The 18,517-nt window shown below is 36.3% G+C and overlaps 1 protein-coding gene across 4 annotated transcripts in view; it reads right to left on the bottom strand.

Annotated features, from left to right (window-relative positions):
* Window positions 1-18,517, bottom strand: part of SUGCT (succinyl-CoA:glutarate-CoA transferase) — a 764,199-nt gene that overhangs the window by 596,762 nt on the left and 148,920 nt on the right. The window lies entirely within an intron of this gene.

Genomic DNA, 18,517 nt, shown 5'->3' with positions numbered 1-18,517 from the left:
TCACAGCTCCCTCATAGCTTAGACACTGTACCTCTGGAAGTAGCCAGGTGTCTCCACGACTACAGCGTCAACCAGGCAGTGCCTCTTCTGCAGTTTCAGCTCTCACTGGGCTCCAAGAACTCTATTTCCTTCTTGTCCCTTTGGCCCTATGGAGAGATAATAGTCTCCCACTTTTCCTACCTCTTTATCTGTTCTTTGCCCTCTGCCTCACTGTTGTATGTAGTATCTCCATTTGAAGTATCACGGCTGAATTTGTCTTTTGCTGACCCTCTGATTGATAAATCTGCCGAGAGCATTCTTATTCAGCCTTCTGCATTCAGTTTGAATAGATGCACCTCTATGAAACCCTACTTGACAACATTTTCCCCAGGATGAGCTGGGTACTCCCTTGTTGGTTTTCTTCTCACACTTCCTTCATCACATTGTGATTGATTTTACATATCCCCAATAGACAGTCAGCTCCTTAAGAAACAGAATCATATCTTGTTTACTGATAAATCTCTAGCACCTTACATGTAGTATGGAGAAAGGATGAGAGGAAAAAACTGTAAATATCCTTATTTATTCTTTGACAGGGATCAAGGCAGAAGAGAGCTGGAAAATGTCCTAAAATAAGAAATATATCTATCAATAGAGCTACTCAGCCTGGTCTTATTTATTTTCCTCAATGTAGCTCTTTTTCTTTTTTCTTTTTTAAAGATCTAATCGGCTCTATTAGGCAATTCATGAACTGGGCAGCATCTTATTTAGCAACTAGAAGGGTGTTCCCAGTGGTTGTACAAAGTGGAAGGTTTTTTTAAAAATTGAGGTATAGCTGATTTACAATAAGTTTCAGGTGTACAACACAGTGATTCACAATTTTTAAAGATTATACTCCATTTATAGTTATTATAAAACATTGGCTATATTCCCTGTGCTGTACAATATATCCTTGTAGCTTATTCATTTTATACATAGTACTTTGTACCTTAATTTCCTACCCCTATCCTCCCCTTTCCCCTTTCCTCTCCCCACTGGTAACCACTACTTTGTTTTATATATCTTTGAGTCTGTTTATGTTATGTTATATTCACTAGTTTATTTCATTTCTTAGATTCCACATATAAGTGATAACATATGGTATTTTTCTTTCTCTGCCTGACTTATTTCACCAAGCATAATGCCCTCCAAGTCCATCCATGTTATTGCAAATGGTAAAATTTCACTCTTTTTTATGACAGAGTAGTATTCCATTGTGTATATACACATCTTCTTTATCCATTCATCTACTGATGGATACTTAGGTTGCTTCCATATCTTAGCAATTGTAAATACCGCTGTTCTGAACACTGGGATGTTCATATTAGTGCTTTTGTTTTCTTCAGATATATACCCAGGAGTGGAATTGCTGGATCATACAGTAGTTCTATTTTATTTTTTTGAGGACGCTCCATACTGTTTTCCACAGTGGCTGCACCAATTTACCTTCCTACCAACAGTGTACAAGGGTTCCTTTTCCTCCACATTCTTGCCAACATTTGCTATTTGTGGTCTTTTTGGTGCCTGCCATTCTGACATGTGTGAGGTGATATCTCCTGGTAGTTTTGATTTGTATTTCTCTGATTATTAGTGATGTTGAGCATCTTTTCATGTGCCTGTTGGCCATCTGTATGTTTTCTTTGAGAAAATGTCTATTCAGGTCTTCTGTCCATTTTTTAATTGGGCTGTTCATTTTTTGGATATTGAGTTGTATGAGCTGTTTATATATTTTGGAGATTGATCCCTTGTCGGTTGCATCATTTGCAAATCTTTTCTCCCATTCAGCAGGCCGTCTTTTTGTTTTGTCAAAGGTTTCCTTTGCTGTGCAAAAACTTTTAAGTTTAATTAGGTCCTATTTGCTCATTTTTGCTTTTCTTTCCTTTGCCTTAGGAAACAGATCCAAAAAAATATTGCTACGATTTACCTCAGAGTATTCTGCCTATATTTTCTTCTAGAAGTTTTATGGTTTCCAGTCTTACATTTAGGTCTTTAATCTATTTTGAGTTTATTTTTGTATATGATGTGAGAAAAGGTCCTAATTTCATTCCTCCATGTGTAGCTTCCAGTTTTTCCAGCATGACTTATTGAAGAGACTGTCTTTTCTCCATTGTATACTCTGGCTTCCTTTGTTTGATTAATTGACCATAACTGTGTGGGTTTATTTCTGGGCTCTCTATTCTGTTCCATTGATATATGTGTTTGGTTTTGTGCCAGTATCATACTGTTCTGGTTACTGTAGCTTTGTAATATAATCTGAAGTCAGGAAGAATGATATCTTGAGAAATGTTTTCTTTCTCAAGATTATTTTGGCTATTTGGGGTCTTTTTTGTTTCCATACAAATCTTTAAATTATTTGTTATAGTTCTTTGAAAAATGCTATTGATATTTTGATAGGGATTTCACTGAATCTGTAGACTGCCTTGGGTAGTATTGTTATTTTCACAATAATAATTCTTCCGATCCATGAATATGGTATATCTTTCCGTGTGGCACTTTTTTCTAAAAATTCTTTCTCAGGATCTCAAAACAAATATAAAAATGAAAGCAGAAAATAGTGATAGACACCAAAAGAGCTTCAACAGGAGCCTGAGACAAACCTAGTATCTCCAATTTTGTCAGAAGTTAGTGACTGAAGTGGAAAATAAGAGATGGGGAAAAAAGCATTCAGATGCATTCATGTTTGATATTCATGAAGCTGACGATAGTTATATTTCTTGTACTTAAGATGCTGTAATATTAAGATGAATTGATAGAAAATATCAAATTTTATATCATATGTGGCAAAAACAAAAAATCCAAGTCTATCAAAAAAAAAAACCTAACAAAATATATCTTGAAATGACTAAGATATAAAAGCAGAAAAACTGATACCAGTTTTGCTTAAAAACTGAGTTTATCTTTACTACAAGAGAAATTATCTTTAATATAAGAGTTATTTACTACAAGAATAAATATCTGAACCCAATTTCAGAAGACTGATTTGGGTTTTTTGTTGTTGTTGTTGTTTGAGTTTGTGTCTGTGTTCGTTTTGTTTTGTTTTTACCCATTCATTAGGTATCCTTCAAGCTCAGTGTGTACACAAATTACCTAGGGATCTTATTACAATGAAAACTGATTCACTAAGTGTGAGATGGGATCTGAGACCCTGCATGTCCATCAAGCTCCCAGGTGAGACCTATGTTGCTGGTCTGTTAGCACACTTAGACTACTCAGACAAATCCTTATGAAAAAATGATCTGTTCCTGTTCTTATGGTTTCATTTTAAAAATGTTTCCCAAGGCTTGGCTGCATCAGAATCACCTGGTGGCTTGGGAAACCATAGATTCTTGTATCTTGACTGTGGTGGTAGTACATATGTGGTAACATTGCGCAGAACTAAAGACATACACATAAGTGCATGTAAAAATAGTGAAATTGGATCTCTGCGTTATTTCTTCCAAGTGCATGTGAATCTACAATTATCTCACAACAAAAAAAAAAAAAAAAAAAAAAAAAAAAAAAAACAGTAAATCCCCCACAAAACACAGATTGCGAGGCTCTATCCCCAGAGTTTCTGATTCAATAGATCTGGGATGGTGCCTGATAATTCACATTTCTAACAAGTTGCCAGGTGATGCAGCAAGTCTAGAGAACACACTTTGAAAACCACTGATGTCAAATAATGGTTTTCTTCTCTGGCTGTACATTAGAATCACCTGGGGAACTTTTTGAAAATTCTTAATGCCCAGTCCCATCATAGAACAATGAAATAATAATTTCTGGGCATGAAACTTGAGTATTAATATTTTAAAAAGGCTTCTTGGATGATTTCAATGTGAAGCTAAGACTGAGAACCACTAATATAAAAATTTAAATACCCATTTCCTCAATCATAATCCCTGTCATTTCTGAAAGAGGTACAAGTGTAGCAAATTTTTCATAGGTTTAAAAAATAAAGACAGAGGGCTTCCCTGATGGCGTAGTGGTTGAGAGTCCACCTGCCGATGCAGGGGACACGGCTTTGTGTCCCGGTCCGGGAAGATCCCACATGCCGCGGAGCAGCTGGGCCTGTGAGCCATGGCCGCTGAGCCTGCGCATCCGGAGCCTGTGCTCCGCAACGGGAGAGGCCACAACAGTGAGAGGCCCGCGTACCGCAAAAAAATAAATAAATAAAGACAGAAAATAAAAGATGAGTTGACAAAGCTGCCATTAAATACAACTATGTTTTCATCCCAAACTCTAAATGTGATGTCAGCTAGTCATTAAAAACTGCTTACAAATGTTTTGTTAACAAAATTAAGAGGTTTTCTAAAAACAGCATGTGGAACTCTGATCACAGTTATTACCTAACTCAAAAGGGTGTTATGTGAATTAACAAGATAATGCTTATAAAGGCTTGGAGAATCTCAGAAGGATAGTGAAAAAAATACAATCACACTATTATTAGTACATTATGCTGAATCCCAAAATAAAGCTAATAATCCATTCAAGGAAACAGTAACATAATTTGTTTACTTTTTAAAAGGGGGTAAATAAACATATATATTTTCATGTGGAATCATAAAAATTTGACCAAAAGAGATAAATTATTGTCATATTTCAGGATGGAAAATACTTTTTAAGCATAAAAACAATAAGAGGTCAAAAAAGAAAAATTATCAAATTTAATATCTATACATAACATTTTGTACATTACAAACCTAAATAGAATTTTAAAACAGACTGGGAAAGAGTAGTTACAACAACTGTAAGATGGACATGATATTGTCAACCTGCAAAAAGCTCAAAAGAAGACTCACACCACAACAAAGAACACAGGTAATTCATTACTTATTTAATAAATGAGAAAAACATTCATAATCACTAATAAGGTAACAAATGAAAATAAAACAATAATGAGTATGATTCACCTACCAGATAGGCAAAGATTTTTTTAAACGATGTATAACTTATAAGAAAGAAGTTGACATGAAAAGTATTATCTGTTACTCTTCCTAGATCCCCATTTAAATGGATTTATTTATTTATTTAGTCATTAATTTTTATATATTAGAAATCATTTTAAAAAGAAGAATAAGGACAGTGCCGGAATACAGGACACTGGAAGAGAAATGTTAAGGATTTTCTGCCAAGTCTATTCTAAATGAACCAAAATAAATGAAATCACTGGAGATCCACTGAAAACTCACAACTTGAAAACAACATTGATAAAAATATAAGAAGATCTTGTTAAGGAACGAGATGATGATACAACAGGTGGGGAGCAAGGGGCACAGCCTTCATTTGCAACTAAGAATAAGCAATATTTGAAAGCAGGGCTTGGGGAGGAAGCCCCAGAATTTGTGCACTGACACCATCAAACAAAAAGAAAAGGAACAAGAACGAAATTGAAGAGACATAATAAATAAGGAAGACAGACAGAGACCCAAAATAAAGATAATTTGGTATTTCTAGAAATAGATAAAAAGATAATGGAAGTTCACCTTCCTAATTTAAAAAAATTGTAAATTTAAAAGACTCAAACATTGATAAATGAAGACCATCCTAAAAATATTCTGCTACAAATTTTAAGAAAAAGAAATCACCATTTTGATAAAGATGAGATTCTTAAAAAAAAAGAACCTGAGTTAAATTGAAGTAAGAAAAAGAGGATCAATCATCAAACACACAAAATTAGAGAGACCTGGTGACAGAGGTGACTCATAAAACAAGAGAAAACATATTTAGAGCAATGATCATTAATTAAGCCAAATACCTGAATAGACAAATAACTATTAGAAACTAAAACTTACCCCCAAGAAAAGGCACTGCAACCATAGTTTTTTGAAAAGATTTCTTTTATCAACATTCAGAGAAAATATACTTCTTCTGTTACATAAAGAAGTACAACTTCAACACTGCTAAGAGACTAGCTCTTAATGTACTCACTACAAAAAAGAATGATAATTATGTGACATCATAGAGGTGTTAGCTAACACTAACTATGGTGGTGATCTCATTGCAATACATAAATTCATCAAATCAACACATCATACCCCTTAAACGTACACATTATATGTAAATTATATCTAAATATATAAATAATTTAAAAAGAAGATAAAAAAGAAATTCAAAACAATAAAAATGGAAAAGTGCCTAATCTGATCCCAAAATCTAGCACTGCCCTCATACTACAACCTAAAACACAATAAAGAAAACTAATGACTCTTAGAAAAACATGTAAAAAATTTAAGCACAATGCTACCAAATTAGATAAGCAGCTTTTAAAAAGAAAAATAAACTGTGATTGAAGACAACTGGTCCCAGAAATATTTGAATAACTCAATATTAAGAAATCTATTATACTAATACATTCATCAGTAAGTGAGAGAGAAAATTCTTGCAAAACAATGTATATGTTTAATGCAATTCCTAATAAAACATTAAAGGGATTTTTTCACTCGAAAAAAATAATTTTACCTATTTTGAAAGAAGTCACCAACAAAAATATCAAAGTAAAAGATAAAAAGGAAAAACAAGGGGTAGATGTTCGCCACAGAATGTCAGAGCACATTATGAGTCACAGAGTAACACAGATTTGAGAGGAGATAAGAGTACAGAGAATAGAGAGGTCAGAAAAAAGTCCAACATATGTAAATTTAATATATGATAAAATTAACACTTTGAACAGTGGACAAAGAATAAATTGTTTAATTAAATATTCTGAAATAATTAGTATATTATTAAGAGAGAAAAAATTGTTAAAATTTACTTCATATTACATACCAAAATTAATTATAGATGAATTTTAAACTCAAAAAATGGGAAAACGAAAGTATATCTGTAATGGGAAAAAATTAATTACTCTAAAAATATAAATTTTAAAGAAAAGTGATAGATTTGATTACATTTTTAAAAATCAAAATATTCTACATAAATTAAACCACCACATACAAAATTCACATGCAAATAACATCAGAAAAATATTACAACTGTGTATCAAAAGACTAATACCCTCAACATATGAAAAGTTTTACAAATCAATAAGAAATTAACTCCACAAATGGTTAACTGAACAAAAAATGCAAATGAATTCACTAGCCAATCACCAACAGAAAAATCGCAGCATAGAGAAAGCAGAGCAGGTAAACCTCTATGGTTGGGCTAGAGTATGGCACAGTCACAAACAGCAAGTGCTGACAACAGCTAGAAAGAGTGTGACAGGACACTAAGAACTGAAACAGGAAAGATAATCAGAGGACAAATCCCTCTATGACATGTTAAGGACTTTACATTTAAACTCAAGTGATAAAGATGTACCATTGATGCTTTTCAATGAGATCAGGGACAATAATCAAATACAAAAATCAAATCCATACAAACTTTTAGAAAAACCCATTGGGTAATTTCCATCTTTTATTTTCTAAAAAATCTTTGACAGAGTTATACACATGCCTATTCAACACAGCCTCATTTTTAACACATGGGACATTAAAAGTCATGTTTTTGAACATGATCCTTAATATGACAGATGTACCAGATAAAGAAAAACTGAAGATATATTTACATTTATATGCATATACATATACATACATATACACATCTCTACAAATCTAGGAATACAAATAAAAACACAGATATACACATTATACAGAAACAGATGCACACACACATAGAAAAGACAAAGACCTGACTGGAAAAAAATGCACACAAATTTTAGTAGTAGTTATATTATCTCTTGAATGGCGGATTTTAACTAATTTTTCTTCTTTAATTTTATTATCTATAAAAAATTAACGTTAAGTTATCAAGAGGGTCTACAACATATAATCAAATATTTATAAAAGTCTAAGTACAGCCTATGAGGTAGATACTATTTTACATCACTTTTACAGCTGAGAAGCTGAGGCACAGAGAAGTTACATAACTTTCTCACTGTCATACAACCAGAAAATTGTGGAACCTAAATTCAAACCTAGACAATCTGGCTACATAGTCTGCTTTTAACCACTACCCTATCATTCTTTTCTCTATGTTAGGAATGAAAACAAAAAACAAAACAATGGGTACAACAAAGTTGTTCTTTTTTAATTATGAGACAATATGCTTAACTTTATGACAATAAATTAGAGTACTTAGAATACAAGGGCAAAGTTCTAGGGAAAATGTAACTCAATAAAACTGACTTAAAAAGAAATAGAAAGTTTGTATAGATCTTTAACCAAAAAATAAGTCTGTAACTTAAAATCCATCCATCCAAAAACCATTAAGCCCATATGGTCTAACAAATTGTTTCCACCAAACTTTTAATACTCAGATAATTCTAACCTTCTAGAGAAAAGAAAAGTAATGGATAGTCCCTATCTCATTTTATGAGACTTACATTAATAACATAAAAACCAAAACCAGACAAGAACAATATGAGAGAAGAAAATTCTAAGCCAGCTTACTTATGAAAATTGATGTAAAAATCCTATATGTAACTCTAGAAAAATAACTTGATAAGTGTGGAAAAACAATACATTATTACCAATGGGTTCTCCTGGGAATGCAAAGATGATGTGATATTAGAAAATCTATTTATATAATTCAGTTTCTAGCAATATCAGGCAAAGTTGAAGATACATACACCTATGACCCAGAAATTCTACTCTCAGTTATAGATTTCAGAGAATTTCAGACATATGAACAACAAAAATAATATATAGGAATGCTCATAGCAATGTTATAAAAGTAAAAAAATGGGAAACAATACATGCATCTTTCAACAGGTGAATGGTTAACAAATCATGTCATACTGAAGGAATGGAATAATGCAAGGCATGAAAAATGCATGTATTATAACTACATGTATTAATACAGATAAAACTCATAAAAATTAGGTTGAAAGAAAAGAAGGCAATTTTCAGAATGCTGTATCAGTACATTATTTATGTAAGTTTTAAAAATATGTGAAACAGTACTAGATAGTCTATAAAGATGTATACCTATGTAATACAAGGATAAAACTATTCATGATATTGATAACACCAGACTTAGGATGGTGTTCATCCCTCTATGGCAGAGGAAAGGGAATGAGAGGTCACCTGGATGCATTCTTCCATCCATGCTTTGTACACACCCAGTCGTGGAATGCTCAAGCCCTCTCCTCCCCATCCTCCCTTCTTCACCTAGCAAACTCTACTCAGTCCTCAAGGTTAAGATCAAATTTTATTTCCTATTGGAAGCCTTTTCTGACTCCCTGGGTTACTTGCTCTTCTGGGCTCCCACAGTTCTCTGTACAAATCACAATTAAAGCAGTAATCACATAAATTATTTGTATATCAAAATCCTGTCTTCCCTGCTATGGCTCCTTAAATGAATTCTGGAGGATACCACTAAAAGAAATTCAATTATATTCAGCAAATACCTCGTTAGAGCCAAGTACTATGAGCCTAATCCTTGGCTGGTGCTATGTTGCTGAACACATTATATGGCTCCTGCCTTCAAAAAGATTACATTTACAAAAGAGGGGGGGGGAAAGGACAAAACAATATATATAAAACTTTTAGAGAACTATGCAATCAATCAAACACTACTGTGTATTATGTAAAGAGGAAAGAGAAATTTTTGAGGGTCATGAAGGAAGTGGAATTCAAGCTGGAACTCTGAGAAAGGAAAAGGCCAATTGAGAAATATAGAGTGATGCTCATGATTGGGTCTTTGGAGACACTTTACAACCAGGGTCAGCTAACTTTTTCGGTAAAGGGCTCATTGTAAATATTTTCAGCTTTGCAGGGCATACAAGTCTCTGCCAAGACTCTTCTGTTATAGGACAAAAGCAGACGTAGATAATACATAATCAAAGGAGTGTGACTACGATTTCATAAAACTTTATTAACACTAAAATTTAAGCTTCACATAATTTTCATGAATTACAAAATTTTTTTCTTCATTTGATTTTTCTTAACTATTTCAAAATGTAAAAACTATTCTTCGGTTTCCCTGTGGCCCAGTGGTTAAGAATCTGCCTGCCAATGCAGGGGACATGGGTTACAGCCCTGGTCTGGGAAGATCCCACATGCCGCGGAGCAACTAAACCCATGTGCCACAACTACTTAGCCTGTGCTCTAGAGCCCGCAAGCCACAACTACTGAAGCCCATGCACCTAGAGCCCGTGCTCCGCAACAAGAGAAGCCACCGCAATGAGAAGCCCGTGCACCGCATGGAAGAGTAGCCCCCGCTCGCCACAACTAGAGAAAGCCCGCGTGCAGCAATGAAGACCCAATGCAGCCAAAAATAAATAAATAAAATCAATAAATTTATTTTTTTTAAAAAAACTATTCTTAGCTCACATGCCACATAAAATCAGGCACAGGATGGATTTGGCCCATGGGCCATGGTTTGCCAACCCCTGCTCTGAAGGACTAGCAGCTGCAATACAGAAAATAAAATAAATCAGCCTGAGGGTGGGATCAGTATTAAAAACTGGTAATGGATGCTAAACAAGGGAAGGTGAAGATAGGCCTGCATAGTAAGGGCCTTACAAATATCAAGGTAAAATAAACATACTAATAAATAATGCAAACAGAAATATCAATGAGGCAAATTTCTATGCAGTCATGTGGGTAGAAATACATCCCACCTTATATTCCTCATCTTCATCCATAAAATAAGAGGTTCTGAATGAGTGATCTCTCAAGTCCCCTTTCTTCTCTGTTACTCTGTTGCCTACAAATCACAAGAAAGGTAGCTTTCAACTAAGTATAACGTCCTTAGTGACAATTAGAGCTGTTCAGAAATTAAATTGTCTCCCCTGTAAGAAGCTAGTTCCTTGTAGCTGAGTTGGAGAGAAGACAGATCAACATCTTCCTATACCCAGTTAGAGCCTGAATGATTTGGTCCAACCAGGAGACTCTACTTCCATCATGTCCCCCCTGATACTACCTTCAGGGCTTGCCACGGACCACCGTACTAGGCAATTTCACATATATTCAATATGGTCCTCATAAAAATCCTTTAAAGATTGAGTCAGGATTTGAAACTAGGTCTTTCTCATACAATCAAAACCAAAAGAATGCAGAGGCACGATGGTTTTGCTTCAAGTGCACCTTTGGTTTCACAACCTTCCAACATTCGCTGGCCTATTCAGAAGGATGCAACTATTGATACAAGGACTCCAAATTCCTTTCCTGGTCCCTAAAGGAAAGCAGGTTTCTAAATAATTCAGAGCCCACAGTTTTACAAGTTTAGTTTGGTTTCTTTTTGCCTAAATTGGTAGCACTGCTTACATTACTGAGCCTCCCTGCCACTTTCTTGTCCACTTATATGATCTTTCAAAAGCTTATTCCTGTTGAGCTATAATTTCACTAGCCAAAGGAGCTTAGTCCTGCACCCTCAGGTATTTCATTGTGTACATACTCTTCTAGATGATCTATAAATATGTATAATAACGAAGTCCAGCCGACATCCCTGGAGGCACCTCACTGTTTACATGTCTCCATCAACAGCAGGCTCATACACCCTACGTTTTGTTTCCTCTGTCGATACCTATGTGTGACAAAATCTTCCTCCTAATACCATGGTAACACAATTTGGAATAGCTTTGTTGTGAAACTTTGTAACGACTCCTTGAAAGTCTAAACAAATTACATTTGTTGTTTTTTTCCTGGTGCTTATTCCTCTTCAAACAATCCAGCATGTCATGGAAAACAAGACTACTTTCCTCCATTCATTACACCAAGTAGTCAATGATCCTACCACTTTTGAAGTCCATCAGTATGAATGAGATTCACCGATAGATTGCAGGGTGTCCTCATTAGAAAGGAAGCAAGAGTGGAATTCACTCATACTGAAGAGTGAGTACAAGACTTATTTTACATTTTGGTCAATTTATTCCCTTGAGTTTCCTTAGCCCTTTATAATGGATGCCATAAAGTTTCAGCAATTTACTTATATCCAGCATGTCGATCAGGTAGAACATCCTGTTCCCTGACCACTGTTTGATCTAATACTATATCTCTCACCTCTTTGCTTCAAAAGACATGATGACAGAGGAAATTTTTATGTTTCAACAAAGACCAAAGCAAAGAGTTCATTGAGCCCCTAGATCTCCTTTCTTCCCCATGAGCACGTCTTTTGCACCCTGATCATCAAGCAGTCCCATGGAGTTTCCAAGTGACCTTCTGCCTTTCATGTATAAAAAAGCTTTTATTTCTGGATTGCAGTCTTTTCTGTGCTGTTTCTTGAATTCCTTTACAGTCTGACTGGCTTCTTATTTACACCTGACCTGTCACACTTTGAGGCATTCCCTGTTCTCACTTGAATAATCTTTTGCCTACTTTTTCCCCTTATATTTGCTTCTTTTACTTTATGAGATGGATGCAAAAGTTTTTATAGGAGCTCCTAATCTTTGGTATGTGACATATTTTCCTGCCCTACCACTAATGTGTTTAAAGCATTTCCAGGTTTCCTATAAGTTACAGACTTCTTAAAATATTACTTTCAATTTTAACTTAAAGCACACATTGATTTGATCATAGTTCCATTTTCTAAAACGGAGTAATAATGTAACGGAATTTTTTTTTCTTTCACTCCCCTTCAGAAGGTTGAATGTAATTGAGTTATGAGCATTATTACAATAGTCACAGATAATTTCTTACACCAATCCCTGTCTAATCTTAGGCCCAAGTCCAGTATAATTCCTTTCCCTCCTTAATTCTAAAACTTCTTCTCCTATGAAGCAGACATTTGTGTGAGATCTTTCAGTCTCAGGGTACGATTTCCTTCGTAATTACTATTTGGTCTAAATTTCTGGTGTTATCAATAGAATTTCGATATCCTGACCCTAATTCAGTTGGTCTTTGGCAGGAATCCGGGGATGGGTCCCAAGAGGTCTGAGAAGCTCCTGAAATCATATGCAAAATCATGCATGTATATGGGTATGTGTACTTTTCTGAGCAAGGATTCCATAGTGCCCATCAGCTTCTCAAAGTAACTCTGAGCAAAAAGAAAGAAAGAAAAAAATGTTTAAAAGCCACTGGTCCTTAATATCTCTAAATATATTCTTACTACTGAGCATGAATTTCTCATCCTCAGTGAATTTCTTTGTCCAGCATTATTTTGTACATTTTCTGTTTTTATTATACTTATTCTGTTTTCATCATTTCTATATATAAAATGTCATAATCCCATCAGCTCATCCATCCCTAAGAGTCCTATAGATTTCCTAACTCTGCAGTACCAGTTCTCACTAGTTTCTAAATTTTCTCCTTCTACCAAGCCTGTGAAAACCAAAGGGAATTGTGATCCTTACCTGCCACCAATCATTCTATCCACTCTGCTTTATACTGGAGTTTACATGCATTTAAACACTTGGGGCTTTGCTTTTCTACAAAACTGTCAATTTCCTGTTTACATGGATGGAGAGTTTCACCATCCCAACCTTCCCCCAGTACACCACAGAACCCCCTTCTCCTCTCCCTCCTCCTTCCAGCCACCACCACCACCCTAGCGAGTCTCTGTCAGACTGGGTCTCATGCTTCCTCTGCACTTATCAACTTTCTCCCAATTTTTAGGTTAAACTATAAACTGCCACTTAACAGATTCACTATACACAGGGCTCATTTTCTGGCCCCCCATATTAACACAACACCTCAATGCACCATTATATTTGCTGAACAAACCTCAGATTCTTTTGCAATCTACACAGTAACACCATTATAACTTTTGTTCCCTATCCCCCAGCTTCTTCGAACTGGGACTGACCTTACTGATTTGACTCCTTGAAATGGAAACAAGAATGATATGGTAGGAAGAAAATAATAATCCATACCCCTTTTAAGGTTTTTTTTGAGAAAGCATTTTAAACAATTATCAAAAATATATATTAAAGTTAACTTTGTTAAAACAAACAAAAAAAACCTAATGCAGACTCCAAAGGTCTAGCAAGAAAAATAAGAGTATGTTTTTAAGATACAGAGTGCTTCTAATTCTTTAGTGTTTTACATCCTCTTCTGTTTGAGGCAGCACAGTAATACTACTGCGGTTACATTGAAATCTCCATTGTTCTTCATCAACAGGATATTATCAAATCAAACCATAGGGCAGCTTATGTTGGAACTGCCAAAACTCCTACAAGGGTGTTTTCAGGATGAAAGATCTCTTCGGACTGCCTCACAGTAGCTTTCTGACACTGTTGCTAAACCAGGTAATGTTCCAGTGACCCCCCCCCCCAAGATACGAGTTACAGCTATTCGAAGTCTAGAGGTCCTCTCTGAACCAGAAAGGTCATTCCAAAGCAGTAAAGGTAATAAAGAGCAGGCAATCCGGAATTTGCATTGCAAAAATCCAATTGAGATTTCACAGTTTGCATCTTCGAGTTTGTTTCTCTTGAGAAATAATGGTTAAATTGGTGAATAGGACCATGGTTCAGCCTGTGATATGGCTGTACTGACCATACTAACAGTGCTAACTATGCTCGGTTCTGATGAACTTGACCACCATTTTATGACAGAGGGGAATTTTCATTGAGGATTCCAGTGTGGGTTGTAAGAACTTCTCTCCTTGTTGCAGTGCTGGGATCAACGTCCTCCCTACCACTCTGCATGGTACTGATCTGCTCCCCATCCACTCATCTCACACACACACACACACACACACACACACACAAGTATTTGCCAGGCAGAGGGAAAGGACAGCTCCTTGACTTGGATCCGTCCTCTGGTGGAGAAAAAGTGTAGGAACAAGGGCTCCTGCCACAGGAGGAGGACTGTGTTTTAACAACGGAGAGATGGGAACAAAAACTATAGGACTGGGGTCTGTGGGATGGGTACAATATGGGGATAAAAAAAAAAAATGGGGATAACAGCTACCATCTGCTGAACATACACCATGTGCCTGACTCTAGGCCACGTACTTTATATGCACTGTCTCACTAAATCATCACCACTGCCCATGAGGCAGGTAGGATTGTCCCTATTTTACAAATGAAGACACTGAGGCTCGGTGAAATGAAGCAATTTGCCCAAGGTCTGTCTGACTCCAAAGCCCATGCTTTTAAACAATACATCTAAAGTACACTGCTAGATCTGGTAGCATCTGCAGTCTTAGCAGCAACAGTTAAAAAGGAAATCCAACAGTGATGGGGATGGTGGTGTAAAATCCTATCAACTTGCAGAAGCAGAAATTTAGACCGTGGCTAGGAATGGAAAATGAGCATTTCAAGCTTGTTTTCCATAATTTAGATACTACTTTAAAAAAATGAAATTGATTCTCCATAAAATGCTTGAAAATTAATTCTGCTCCTGGTCATTAGAAATCACCTCATAATAAATGATCTTGCAAAAAGGACTCTAAACAGTCACAGTAAATACTATGGCCACCTTAATTATTTGGAACAAAGGAAAGTTATATTTAAGCTAAAACCGTGTTGTTTTCACATCAATAAGAATATTTACTAGACTGAAATCAAATTAAACATTTTTTACTCATTTAGTGATATTATAAATTATAAATGCCCCTGCCACACACCAGGAAGAGGAAATACACACAAAAAACAGTCACAAAACACACCCAAGTGCACATACATATACACACACACACACACACACACACACACACACCTGCTACTTTACTACTTGTTTGCTACCCTTGTTAACTGAAACAGACGAAAAACCACATCAGACTCAGAGGGAGGAGAATTTTGCAAGAGATTGATTTATTTCAAGAACTAACTTTTCTCAAGCTGGGCATCCGGCAAAAAATTGGATAGTCTAAAGCATAGTCCTTAACCTTTTCACCTCTTATTCCTAATATTCAGACCTAACCAGTGGTTAACAGGACTTGTTCTAGGGGCCTCATATATCTCTGAAAGTCCATCATCTCCCTCTGGACCTTACTTTATCTGTAAATATCCCTTATATCCATCTTCATGGCTGAAACCAACGCCCTTCAAGGTTACACTTGGGACACTTCCTTCTAAGCAGAAGTGGCCTTTTTTGTAAAACCGCCCCTGAGACACCCCAAGAATTCAGAAAGGGCTGCCCTTCCTCCAACAATCACACAGAGGTTGATGCTAATTTCAGGATACAGCCTTGCTTCCTTTCTGCTCTCAGTCATTTCTACAGAGATCAAACCTGTACGTTTATTCTGCGACACTGTGCTGAGCAGGCCAGGATGCTGTTCTCTTTGAGTCAGTCAGTCAGAGCGACTGCAGCATAGTCTGTGCTAAGGTTATATAATGACAGAACTAACCCAAGCAACAGGAGGCTTGAAGGACGGAAAAATGGAAGGTACAAGCGCTAATTCCACAAAATGAAAATCATTCCCAGGCATCTCTCTCCAGGACTGTGAACCAGAAAGGGTAGTTTCACCTTAAATAATCAACGTGTATATCAGTAGCTCTAAGGATGGGGAGGAAATCACCTAATAATGTGTTCATATTCACGGATTCTTCCAAGTCCTCACTGAAAAAAAAAAAAAAAAAAAAAGCCTTTCCATTACCAGGTTACAAGAGTGACATCTAGTGGACCCATAATGCAATGACCAAAGGGATTTCACACGCATACTTGAGAGCAGGGCTTCTCAAAATCTAATGTGAAAACACATCACTTGGGGATCTTGTTAAAATGCAGATTCTGGTTCAGTAGAATAAACGAGACTCTCATTTCCAGCAAGCTTCCAGGTAATGCCGATGCCACTGCTCCATGGCGCGGCAAAGACCTAGAGCATTTCACACCAGCTTTTACCCTCAGGAAAGAAGAGAGGAAAGGGACACTTGAGAATCATTTCCAGGTTAAAATTAGGTCAAATGAATTATTAACATGATTTTTCAAAGAAACAAAAAACACGTTCCTATTTCACTAGCCCCATACACACTTAGCATCTCCTGTCTAAGCAGAGTCCTTGCACCAGTACCCCTTTCCCTAAATGCCAGAAACAAAACTAGGATGGAAAAGAGCATACTTCACAGCCATATTTATACATGTGGACATGATGTGCTCAAGTCTCCAACATAGGTTCACTTCAGAACTTAACATCGTATAGTTTTTCTTCCACTGTATGATTTTATTTGCCCAATATTGAATTATATTATAACAGTAATTTGTACCATATCAGAACTCAGTTCTTTTTCCCCCAGGTAGCCTGCACCTGAACAGGGAGCCATCAGCGTATTGTATCAGCGCTAAGCACTCCTCCTCAGAATTTCAACAACACTTGCCCTGGACACCCCTAAGAACGGAACAGGATGTGTGACTACATCCAAGTCCAACTGTTTCCAGAATCCAGTCCCACGTGATTTACCTGAGCCAAAGAGCCTTGAGCTCCACGCAGAGTCACCAGGCCAGACTCTCAGCTGGGAGGTAATGTGTGTGCTCCCCCACAGAGGAGCTCTGCCAGGCATCACACCAGCTCCTGCCAAGGCCTCCAGCTCAGCTGGATTAGACCCTTTAATAAAGGTTCTAGGTCACAGTTCTAGGAACCACCAACATCAAGGAAAACGAGTCTCTCTTTTCCCAAACACACCACAAACATGTACAAAACCTACCGTCTAGTCCTGTAGAATCTTTCAGTACAAGTTGGTTGACCTAGGACAAATAATCATTTTTAACCAGTGGACCCTGTATTTCAAACAAACAAACAAAAAGTGGAGCTGTTCTGGTTGAAATGGGGTTGGAACACTTGGAGATCTGCCTTTTTGGCCTCTCCCCCCACCCCATACCCCTGAATGTCCACTTCTTCCCACCTTGACCTCCAAACTCACAGAGATACCATTTGAAAACCAGAAACTAGGAGTCTCACAATAGCTAAGACATCCCAAGCTCCTAGACTGCTCAAAGACAGTATTGTTCTCATTCATTACATAGATGGAGCGAGAGATAGCTGTTTCACTATGACTTGACTTAATTATGATTCTAATACAATTTTAGCATAGGCAATCAAAGGATTTCTTCAGAAGATGTACAACCTGATTTCCTGAATGAAATTAAGTCATAATTAAGGATCTCAGTAATGAGTAAACAACAGAATTGTTTATATCTCTTCAATTGCTCTTGGCAGTCCTAAAGGGGAAATTATGTAGAGGAAAATGTCACGTAATTCTTCCTCAAAAGTGGGATGAAGATAGAAAACGAAACTAAACATGTCAGTTTAAGTAAGTAGCATCACATCATCTGCCTATATAGTATAGTTCCCCTGCCTGGGTTAGAATCCCAGCTACACACTTATATGTGACCTTGAGCAAGTTATTTAACCTCTCTGTGCCTCATCTGAAAGTGAGGATAATAGCTTTGCCTATTTCACAGGGTTGCTGTGAGGATGGAATTAATATATATAAAGTACTTAATAACTGACACATAGCAATTATTCAATAAATGTTATCGCTGTGATTATAATGGTTATTATTAATACAATGTTATTAACTCAATAATATTAATATTCTTACCTAGCTGATTATTCAAATGGCATTTTATTCTTTGGGGTAATTTTAGCCAAATTTGATAGGCATAAACAACATACAATCCTATCAATTATCCATATATAACGAGGAGAATATTGAGAA

The sequence above is a fragment of the Phocoena sinus genome, chromosome 9, assembly GCF_008692025.1.
Source record: "Phocoena sinus isolate mPhoSin1 chromosome 9, mPhoSin1.pri, whole genome shotgun sequence".
NCBI classification, from domain to species: domain Eukaryota; kingdom Metazoa; phylum Chordata; class Mammalia; order Artiodactyla; family Phocoenidae; genus Phocoena; species Phocoena sinus.
Note: the sequence above shows the minus strand (reverse complement) of the source record. Positions and strands in the feature narration are given on the sequence as shown.